This window comes from Myotis lucifugus, unplaced genomic scaffold (genome assembly GCF_000147115.1).
Source record: "Myotis lucifugus unplaced genomic scaffold, Myoluc2.0 scaffold_11, whole genome shotgun sequence".
NCBI lineage: Eukaryota > Metazoa > Chordata > Mammalia > Chiroptera > Vespertilionidae > Myotis > Myotis lucifugus.
In genome coordinates, this window is record NW_005871059.1 from 15,212,868 (window position 1) to 15,223,707 (window position 10,840).

The 10,840-nt window shown below is 35.7% G+C and overlaps 1 pseudogene; it reads left to right on the top strand.

Moving 5' to 3' along the window:
• Positions 1-719: 719 nt before the first annotated feature.
• Positions 720-846, top strand: LOC111825043 (annotated as a pseudogene).
• Positions 847-10,840: the final 9,994 nt, after the last annotated feature.

Here is a 10,840-nt window from a genome sequence, read left to right on the forward strand (position 1 = left end):
AGCAGCCATACAATAACAACAGATCATCTCATCTGGGACAGTCTGTCTCTGCTCCACATGTTCTCTCATCCTCTAGCAGGTTATATCTTGAGGTCTGTTCAGATGAAAGACAGGCAGGATCCAAGAGACTGAGTAGGTAGAGTACAGGCCTATTGATATCTAAGCCCAGAATTGACACACCATCATTTCTGCTAAATTCTATTTGCCACAGCAACTCACAAGGCCAACCCAGATTTAAGGAGTAAGGGTATAAATCCCACCTCCTATTGAGAGGAGCTGCCAAGTAGCCCAAATAAAAATAAAAAGAACTGAATCTACTTTTTCAAACAGTCTACCACAATGACTAAAAGTTTCACATCTCACTATTATAACTTTTAAGAACTGGGTTTAAAATGTGAATAATAATATCATCATAAAGGTAAAAATAGTATGTTGTATACTTTAAAAAATGTATTAGTTTCAAAGTGAAATACTATTTACCTTTCTCAAAAAATTAAATCTCATTTTTTATTTAAATTAATATTATTCAGGGTGTCTAGGTTATCTAAACATCTAAATCACAGTTGTCTGACAGAAATATAATGAGAGTTATATATGTAATTTAAAATTTTAAGTAGCCATATTTTAATATAAAATATTAATAAGATATTTTTGATTTTTTCATATTAAGTCTTCAAAATCCAGTGTTCATTTTACACTTCTTAGAAATCCTAATTTTTTTGCAGGTGGAAATATGTCTGCTCCTCATTCCTTTGGGAGCAGGAATACATGACATGCTACATTAAAAAAGGGGTTCTCGGGGCTACCAACCTTACAGTAGAGCAGTAATATATTTCTCCTACATAAAAAACAAACAAACAAAAAAGTGTCCTAATTTGTACTAGCCTCATTTTGAGTGCTCTATCATCCCACATGTCTAGTGGTTACCATAGTAGAGAGAGCATATCTAAAAGATTTACGGTAAGCCCCAGGCAAAATTTTAAGCTGCTAGAAGTTTGTCCTTAGTGCTCCTCTGTTCTTTTTTCTGCACTGAGGCACCTTTCTGCTTCCATTTTCAAGGCCCTCAGAGATTTTCTGCCCATATTCCTGTTCTGGGAAAACAAGAGCGAATAGGGCATGGAAATACACTGTGATTTAAACAGGCCTGGATTTGAAACCTAACATGCCATTTACTGGACCTTATAGCTTAATCTGAGCTTCAGATTTATCATCAATACCCATCTCACTATTCTTCATAGAATTTTTATAAAGAGTGCAATGATATATATAAAGGCAGTTAGCACAATGCTCGGTAGAGTAAAGGCATTGTAAAGAAGCTACCATTAGTTGTTTTCTGTTTTTGTTTTTAATCATGTCTACCAGAAGGCAATGCCTAATATAAAAACAATGGACTGCTTTTAGAATTTCAGGTGGCAGTCAATCACAGACTGTAGAGGGTATTCCTTCAGAGGAGGAGAATTAATCAAGAGGATAAACAGAAAATGTTAGAGACCAGGTAACCTGTGAGATTCCTATACTTCTAGACTTCTCTCCTGATATTATAAAAGAAAAACTAGATTTTAAGAAGCCATAACTTAAATTCAATGTAAGATAATTTACAGTTATTTTCATTGTGAGGACACTTTTCATCAGAGTATGGTGTAAATGATAAGTTATGGTTTATTATTTTAAGCCAAGAGGCATATTGATTTTCCAAAATTAGACAATCTGACTAAATATGGCAATGAAAATCAAGACAAAAAAAAGACAGACCTTACAGTTTTTCATGAGGTAGACAAACCTAAATGCTGCTACAGGACGCCAGCATAGTTCATACTGTTTTAGTGAGTCACTGTCCTTCCAAAATGAACAAAAACACACAATTATTAGCTTCCCAGAAAACGAGTATAATATTGGCAAATTAATATTCACTTTGTGAGTCAGTCAGAGTGTTCTTTGATATTTCCAAGACATACAGTCACAATTGCAAACATATTGTCTTTGGCCTTCAGCCCACTGATTGGGCACCAAGTATGTGACAGATGTAATAGTGAGGTAAAGTGATAAGTAGGTGAGGTGGGCTCATGGATTAACTGGGCAGTTGGTCAGACACTGAAATATCTTTCTAAGTTACTTGGTGTATTCATTTTGTGGGACTGCTGTAACAAAGTACTCCTCAATGGTAGCTAAAAACAAACACAAAAAAATGCATTGTCTCAGAGTTCTGAAGGCTAGGGCTCTGCTTCCTCTGAAACCTGCAGGGGAATCTTTCCTTGCTTCTTCCTATCTTCCAGTGGGTTCGCAATCCTTGGCCTTTCTTAGCTGGCAGCTGCATAACTCCAATCCACCTTTGTCATCAAATGCTGTTCTCCTTGTGTGTCTGTGTCTTCACATGGACACCTGCTTATAAGGACACTGACCAGTGGATTAGAAGTCCACTCTACTTGAGTAGAACCTCCTCTTAACTATATTTCCAAATAAGGTCATATTCTGAAATACTGGGGGTTAGCACTTCCAAAATATCTTTTTGAGGGACACAAACAGGTGCCTCAGTTTTGTCTATAAGGTGATGATGATATAGTAGTACCTAACTCACAAGGCTACCTGAGGACTGAATGAACATACAAAATGCCTAATTAGTGCTACCACATAGGACTACTGTAAGAGTGGTTACTAATTATTTTTTCCTGTTGTTGTGTATTGGTTTAGATCCTCAAAGCTATGCATACTCAAATGTAAAGTTCTATTTTTCACAGAGGCAGCTATGCTGCTTCTGTGTTTTGATTTTGCTCTTAGAGTGTAGTTGTTTTTCTTTCAAAATTAAATGACTCTCCTGTCACCTATGCTTATGGGTATATAAACAGAAAATCTTTCTGGAGAAAAATTTAGCCAAAATTTTACCTACTTCCAACATAATCTCATGAGAATTTTATACAGTAAGCTGAATATGGGGGTAGTAAATAAAATTATTACTAACCATACAATAAAATACCTTCCATATTCATATTTTAAAACATCAAATGTTGCTCTGAGAACAAGCCATTAGATTTATTTAGTGAAGACACTAACATGCTAAACTATAACTAAAATATAGAGCAAATACAACTTTGCTGAATTGATTCATTAGCTCCAGTAGTTTTCTTGTGGATTCTTCAGGAATTTCTCTATATAGGATCATGTTATCCATGAAAAGAGACAATTTTACTTATTTTCCAATTTGAATAATTTTATTTATTTTTCTTGTCTTATTGCTCTGGCTAGAACTTCCAGATAATGATGAATAGCAGTGGTAAAAGTAGTGATCCTTGCTCTCCTGATTTTATGGGGAAAGCTTTTATTCTCTCACCATTGATATAATGTTTTTTGTATGAGGATGGGTTTTTTGTTTATAAATACCCTTCCCCATGTTGAAGAAGTTCCTTATATTCCTAGTTTTCTGACAGTTTTTATAATAAAAGGGTGTTAGACTTTGCAGAGGTGAATTACTTCCAAGTCATTAACATCCTGGAAACAGTACCTAGTATTGAGCTTTGCATAGTCAACAGTTTTATAAGTATTTGCTGAGTTTGAAAACAGCAAACACCAAAAACCTGAAATCACATGTCAAGAGACATCCTTTGATAAATTTTCCTAAGAGATTCATTTGAAAAGGTTGGCTCCCCCCCCCACCCCCCCCAACCCCACACAATCCATGTAATTCACATAGGAGTTCCTTTTTTTTTTAATTACCTGGTACACTAAATAAATTTTAAAATATGTAAAAGTTAATTCTGACACCTAATACCACTAGTAAATATAGTTGTCCAAGAGCACTCCTGGATTTAAACAGGCTCAGTCAAATGAGGGCATAGGGAAACAAGGCCTCTGCCTGAGCCTTCTGTAGAGTATTTGCAGTTTAGTAGCCTACGCCAAATATGAAAGGTTCCTCGAGAGCTTGATGTCAAATTTGAATATCTGAGAGTTTTCTCTAATTAGATCAGAGGACATATATTTTTAAAATCTATCAACATCAGAGTAACGCTTTGCATAAGTGACTCTGTGGCTTCCACCAGAAATCTATGTTTTTCCTCCTGGGTACATCTGTGGCATTGCTTGCTCGGTCTGATGGCCCCAGGTATGTTATTTTCCTTTCAGGCATCCTCATTGGACCTTGCTGATGAGAAGAAGAAAAAATCCACAAGGAACATGCAGTACAAAATAATATTTGTCACTGATGTGGTAGAAATAGAAAATTACATAAACAATTTGGGAATTATAGGTTCATCACCACTGGGGTGAAAAGTTATAGACCATTTCTCACCCTCAATTATCCATTGGTTCCCTGTTGTGCCTGAGCCAAATACTTGGTTTCTTTGCATGCTCTTCTAACTTCTGCTCACCAAGATCTAACACTAAAAAATGCCAGCCCAGAGTGACACTGGCCAGGTTCTTGGTGAATACCTTCGAGGGCAATAATATATGTTTACATGTAACTCATAATTAATCTCTAAACTTCCTTTTGGGAAGAAAAACAGATTCGGGGGTATATTTTACTGTCTGGGGGCAAGAAATGACAGGATGGGAAGAGAAGAGAAGCAAGTAAGGGGGGGATGATTGAAAACATTTGACTTGGCTTGAAATAAAAGTACATATTTCACACATATTTTTAACCAACCCCAAAAGACAGCCTGACTTCGAACATGCTGAACAGGAAGCCATTTACTGTTGGAATGCTTGCTGAGCCCATCCAAAACACACACACTCCTAATACCCCCGGGCTATCTAAAGAGGGTTGGGGTGAAAATATTTAATTTATATGTGCAATCCTGCTTCCTGTTTTATTTTTTTCCTCTTTGCCAACTCTGTTTTTCAAACTTTGTGAAAACGATAGGAAACCCATTTCATTTTTCTCCCCACCCTTTATTGACCCAGCTGTACGTTGTACCTCAATTTATAGCTCATACCTGGCTTGAAGACCAAAGAAAGAGAGAAAGGTAAAGACGGATGTTAAACTCTCATGGTTACTGTGGTTAAAAAGGAATCTGGGTGGAGGAAAGCTTGCGGTGGTCTCAATATCAAGGGCAGGAGGGTGTGGAACAGGGGCTTGCCTTGGGTTAGAGAATGTGCGCATTCAGTAGTATGCATTCAAAAAGAGTGGGAGGAAGGGTATAGAGAGGAGGGAAAAGAAAAAGCATTTTCCTGAGTGTTAGATGAGTGACCAGAGACACCTGAATCCTATTACATTTCAAAGAAACAATCTTGGTTATCAAGAAGAATTTTTAAAATATTTCAGAGGGGAAAAAATAGAAAGACCCAAATAGTTAAGAATCATAATCCGAACAAAAGATTTTCCAAAACTTTCTTTAACTATATTGGAGTGCTTTTCTTCTTAGTTGAATGTCAAAGGTATGCTCTTTTAGAATAAAATGAGTTCCAGATGGGTGTACTTTACTTAGTATACCTGTTACCCTTATTATGATATTTTGATTTCAGGAACTGCTGAATCAATGTGCAATAAAACATTTGAAAGAAAATCTGAAACCGAATGGAAATCCAGCAAGTTTGAAGTTCAGATTTCAAAATTCTTGAACTCAATTTAATTTTCCCAGAAAGCTGACCACACACTCTATGGAAATCCTGTCAGAGGAAGGGTTTTATAATTGAGCAGTTTGTTTTAAATACTTCAGAGGAGGTGGGGAAACCTGTAAATACCTGAACTCAAATAAGCATTTCAACATTGCCTCTGGAAGCTATGTTTCCATCGTAATATCAGATCAGACTAACACTCTAAATGGAAGGCTGTTCTGGGAAATTCTACCTGTCACCATGGGCTTTACAATGCTTTAATGCCAGGTAATTGCCTTAAACTTTTACTTGAAGTTGATAAAGTCCAGGAAGCAAACCACTTTTAAATTTCTGTGGAAATATCCAACTGTGTAGTAATATAGTTCCTTATGTCTATTGTTAAACCTGCTTTCAAAGCTTATAAGCAAGAGTCATAATAACATCAATTTGTAATTTTGAGTTGGAGACTTTCTATTAACCTAAAAATACTGTGTGGCCACAGGTGCACACTGCAGTGACCCCACACAGTTATCTATCTTCCCCATTAAAACATAAGCAGGGATCCTATCTTTCTAACCATTGCATTCTTATAGCATCTAACCTATAAAACATCTACTTTATTCAGCCTACAAATCATATGTGTATATTGTTGCAGACTCCTTGCAATAAATCCCTGGCCTCGTCCTATCCATGGCCAACTACATTAAATGATAGTTCCTTTGAAATCTAGCAAATCATAATCCTCACCCAACTATTTGAAACTGAAGGAAATAGTACTATGTTCCAAACTTTGCCAGTTAATGCCTATGGCAAGAATGGCCAATTACTGTCTCCCATTGCTATTTGATCTGTGTTCTCCCAGGCCCTTATCTTGACATCAACAGGAATCACTAAGTGCCTCATTATGTCCTTGAGAAGATATATAGCATAAAATTTGGAAGTTTAGTATTTTAAGTATCTGCATCACAGTAAGTAGATTGATTTATCTCGAGTTACTGCGGTAAAGAGAATGGGTTATGAAGGAGATTAAAGGCTAGTTTACAGAAGCAAAGCCTTCTGGGTAATGGTGGAGAATCTTCTAGGGAACCCTCAAGCTAGTTGAGTTGGTATTAATGTCATAGAAGTTCTTGTGCAAACCATGTCTCGGCATTTTATAGGAAGCATTTTTTGCTGAAACTACTTTCACATAGCAGGCAAATTACTCTCCTCACCATCTCTATATAATTAGTAGAGAAAACACATTTTAAGAACAAAGAATATCATTCATAAACTGCGTGTCACAATAAATATGAATTATCCAACTGACGATTACTGTTGCAGACATACAGACTGAGCATTTGGCACTCATGACTGCCAAAGAGTGACAATAGAGACTGAGAATTTGGCACTAGTGACTAATCCAATATGGACTGGCAAGGAATAGAGAAACAGAATGAAAACCAGAGTAAAAGAGAAAAGACATCCCAAAACACGAGGACATGGATACTTAGGCTGTGTCTCTCTATGTTTCACCAAAACATGAGACCTTTACTCATTTATTGTTTGCACACATGTGAAACCACTAATATGGTATGATAAATTGTTAGAGAGCTAAATATAAATTTAAGCCATTTCATAAGTGTGTTTGATTCTCAACTAGTCATTTTAGTTGGATAAAGACTAAAGAGCACATCTTTTGTAATTATTGAGAGATAGAACTTGAATCAAGTGGACACAGTCTACATTTTTAGTCATTTATCCAGTGAAAGTAAAAGAGTTTACAATCTCTGTAGCAGGCTTCCTTAAAATGCCGCACCCAATTAGGTGTTCCTCAAGAAAAAGAAAAGGAGGAAATGACTTTGTATGCTCATATCAGTTTTGAGAATACCAGATTAAACAACGTCAAAACATTTATATTTAGATGCTTCAATAAGCTAATGTGCAAGATACATCTCCAAGGGTATGGGATGCCACTTCCAGATGATTGTGGACTCCTTTCTTCATAATATCTATTAACCTCTAAAAAGCATACGGGAAATACTGCCATAGGAGATGGTGCCTTAAAAAGTCTCATACTTGTTATAGCTCTATTAGGAAAAAGAATGACAACAGGATTCTTAGTTTTCCACGGCTGGGAGCTAGAACAAACCAGAACGATGATGTTCTAGAAAATCTGCTCCAGACTTCTGCTCATAGCACATTAGCTTGAACTTGGGCACACAACCAGACAGATACAGGTGCAAGGGATGCTAGGAGAGTGACATTTAGATTTCCCAGCACATATGGTAGAGGTAGGTATCAGAAAAGAAGTTTGGAAACATGTCTGGGGACTTCACAGTTGTAGTTGGTGACACAAAGGGGAAGTACCTGACTTGTACCAATAGATATTAAAATGTACTATATACAGGTACAACATTACAATAGTATGGTACAGGAGCAAAAATAAACATTCCAGAAATAGAGCTAATACACAGCTCAGTAATTACATTGAGAATATTATAATATACTTAGCATATTATAGAGATACTTTCTAAGTCTACTAGTATTAGGAAGGAAGATGTACTCAATAAATTATGTGAAAAATGGTTAGCTATTTTGGAGACAACATAACATTAATTCTTACCTCAAATCCTAGTCAATATACTTAAGAGTTTAATGTTATTGGGGGTTTTTTAAGGCCCAGAAGAAAGGATGGGTATGGAGATCTTGCAATTTTTATATTAAACATGAAACTAAGGCTCAAAAAGATAAAAATAAAAACAAACAAAACAAAAAACAAAGATAAAGGTCAGTAATTTATCTTTAAAAATTTTTTAAATGTTTTCATTGATTTTTCTTAAGAGAGAAGAAAGGAGAGGGAGAGAAGATAGAAACATAGATGATAGAGAAAAATCAATTGGCTGCCTCCTGCACACCTCCAACTGGGATCGAGCCCACAACAGAGACATGTGCCCTGACCAGGAAATTGAACCAATAACCACTTGGTGCATGGAATGATGTTCAATCCACCAACCCACACTGGTTGGGAAGTAAATTTGTCTTTAAAAATAAAATAAAAACTATATGGATCGCGAAAAGCATCCCCCCAAAAAATGTAAAAACAAAAACTTGGGGAAAACAGTTGCTAAAAATATAACAGATAGCAAGTTGAAATATTAAAAGGTCAAGAATTTCTACAAACAAATAAGGAAAAGACAATGAATAGATAACTTACAGGGGAAAAGTATATAATAAAAGCATTTTTAGAAAACTTCTAAAATAGTAGTCAAAGAAATGTACATTTATATGAAGATATTAATATAAAATTATTTTAAATAAAAATTCTCAATATTTTCATCAGTGTACTGTGGTAGATAAGATCATAGTTGTAAGTGAGAAGGTAAAGTCTTGCAATCTTTCTGGAATGCAATTCAGTCATATATTTAATGCTTTGGGTTTTGTAATTCCATTTCTAAAGAAATAATCAGATGGAAAAAAAAGTCAGATCCAAGAATGCTCATCATAGGTTAATTTTTAATGACAAACATGAGAAATAGCCCATCTAACATTATATTAATCGTGCTATAATAATAATGCTTACTTTATTATTACTTAATAATAATGGCTTGCTAATTAATAATAATTAATTATTATTATACATTTATACTGGCTAGCTTTATTATTATAATGATACTAAAAATTGGTGCCAGGAATTGTTCTAAATGTTTTGATGAATACAGATTAACCTATGTAATTCCTTAAAACAACCCTATAAACTTTGTATGATTATTTTTATCTCATTTTAGATGTGAGGAAACTGAGATACCGAGAGGTTGAGTAACTTGCCCAAAGGCACCCAGCTGGCAAGCAGCAGAGCTGGGACTCAAACCCAGGCAGTCTGACTCCAGAATCCATGGTCTTAACTCCTACATATATTACCTCACACATCTATCCATAAAATGGAACATGAGATAGTCATTGAAATGTTTTCAAAAACTATTTAATGGTGTGGGAATATATTTACATTATAATTAGTGTACAAAATGTATGTATGGCATTATCCCAATTTTGCTAACAAGAAAAATACATATGAATAGAAAAATTTAAAAGAAGATACATATATACAAAGCTCAAAATAATTATCCTTGCTTGGTAAGGAAGATGTAATTTTCATTTCCTTCTTTCTACTTTTATGTGTTGATAAAGTTATAAAGAAAACATATGTTACTTTTATCACCAGAGAAGAATATAAGTTATTTTTAAAAAGAGAATAGCCCTAGCTGATTTGGCTCAGTAGATAGAGCATCGGCCTATGGACTGAAGGGTCCCGGGTTTGATTCTGGTCAAGTGCATGTAGCTTGGTTACAGGCTCCTCTCTGGCCCAGGGCCCTGGTCCGGGCAGGTGCAGGAGGCAACCAATCGATGTTTCTCTCACATTGATATTTCTCTCTGTCTTTCCCTCTCTCTTCTACTCTCTCTAAAAATCAATGGAAAAATATCCTCGAGTGAGCATTAAACAAACAAACAAACAAAAACAAAAAAGAGAATAAAAGTATTGATATGTAACTAGCATAATTTACATCCTCTTGCCTTATTTGTCTTTCTAATTGCATTTTCAGGCTAGCACTAGAGGGTCTTAACTATGCTTATAGCAGTGTGAGAGCTGCTGCTATGTCTTCAAAGCTGCCGCAGTTATAGAATTCCTTCCCTGTTTATGTATCTAAAAGGTCGCTTTTAGCACATTCTTCACAGTAATGCCGAAGTCGTCCCTCAAGAGCGCTATAGTCATTGCTGAAAGAAACAAATAAAAAACCTTCAGCTTGTTTCCTCAAAAAATTAAAAATTGAACTTCCATTTGACCCAGTAATCCCACTTCTAGGAATATATCCCAAGAAACCAGAAACACCAATCAGAAAGGACATATGCACCCCCTATGTTCATAGCAGCACAATTTACAATAGCTATGATTTGAAAACAGCCTAAATGCCCATCAGTAGATGAGTGGATTAAAAAACTGTGGTACATCTACACAATGGAATACTATGCTGCTGTAAAAAAGAAGGAATTCTTACCATTTGCAACAGCATGGATGGACCTGGAGAGCATTATGCTAAGCAAAATAAGCCAGGTGGAGAAAGATAAATATCACATAATCTCACTCATTTGTGGAATATAATGATCAACATAAACTGATGAACAAAAATAGACCCAGAGACAGAGAAGTATCGAACAGACTGTCAAACTTCAGAAGGAAGGCAGGGGAAGGGTGGGGGGAGGGAAGGGTAAGAGATCAACCAAAGGACTTGTATGCATGCATATAAGCATAACCAATGGACACAGACACTAGTGGGTGAGGGCA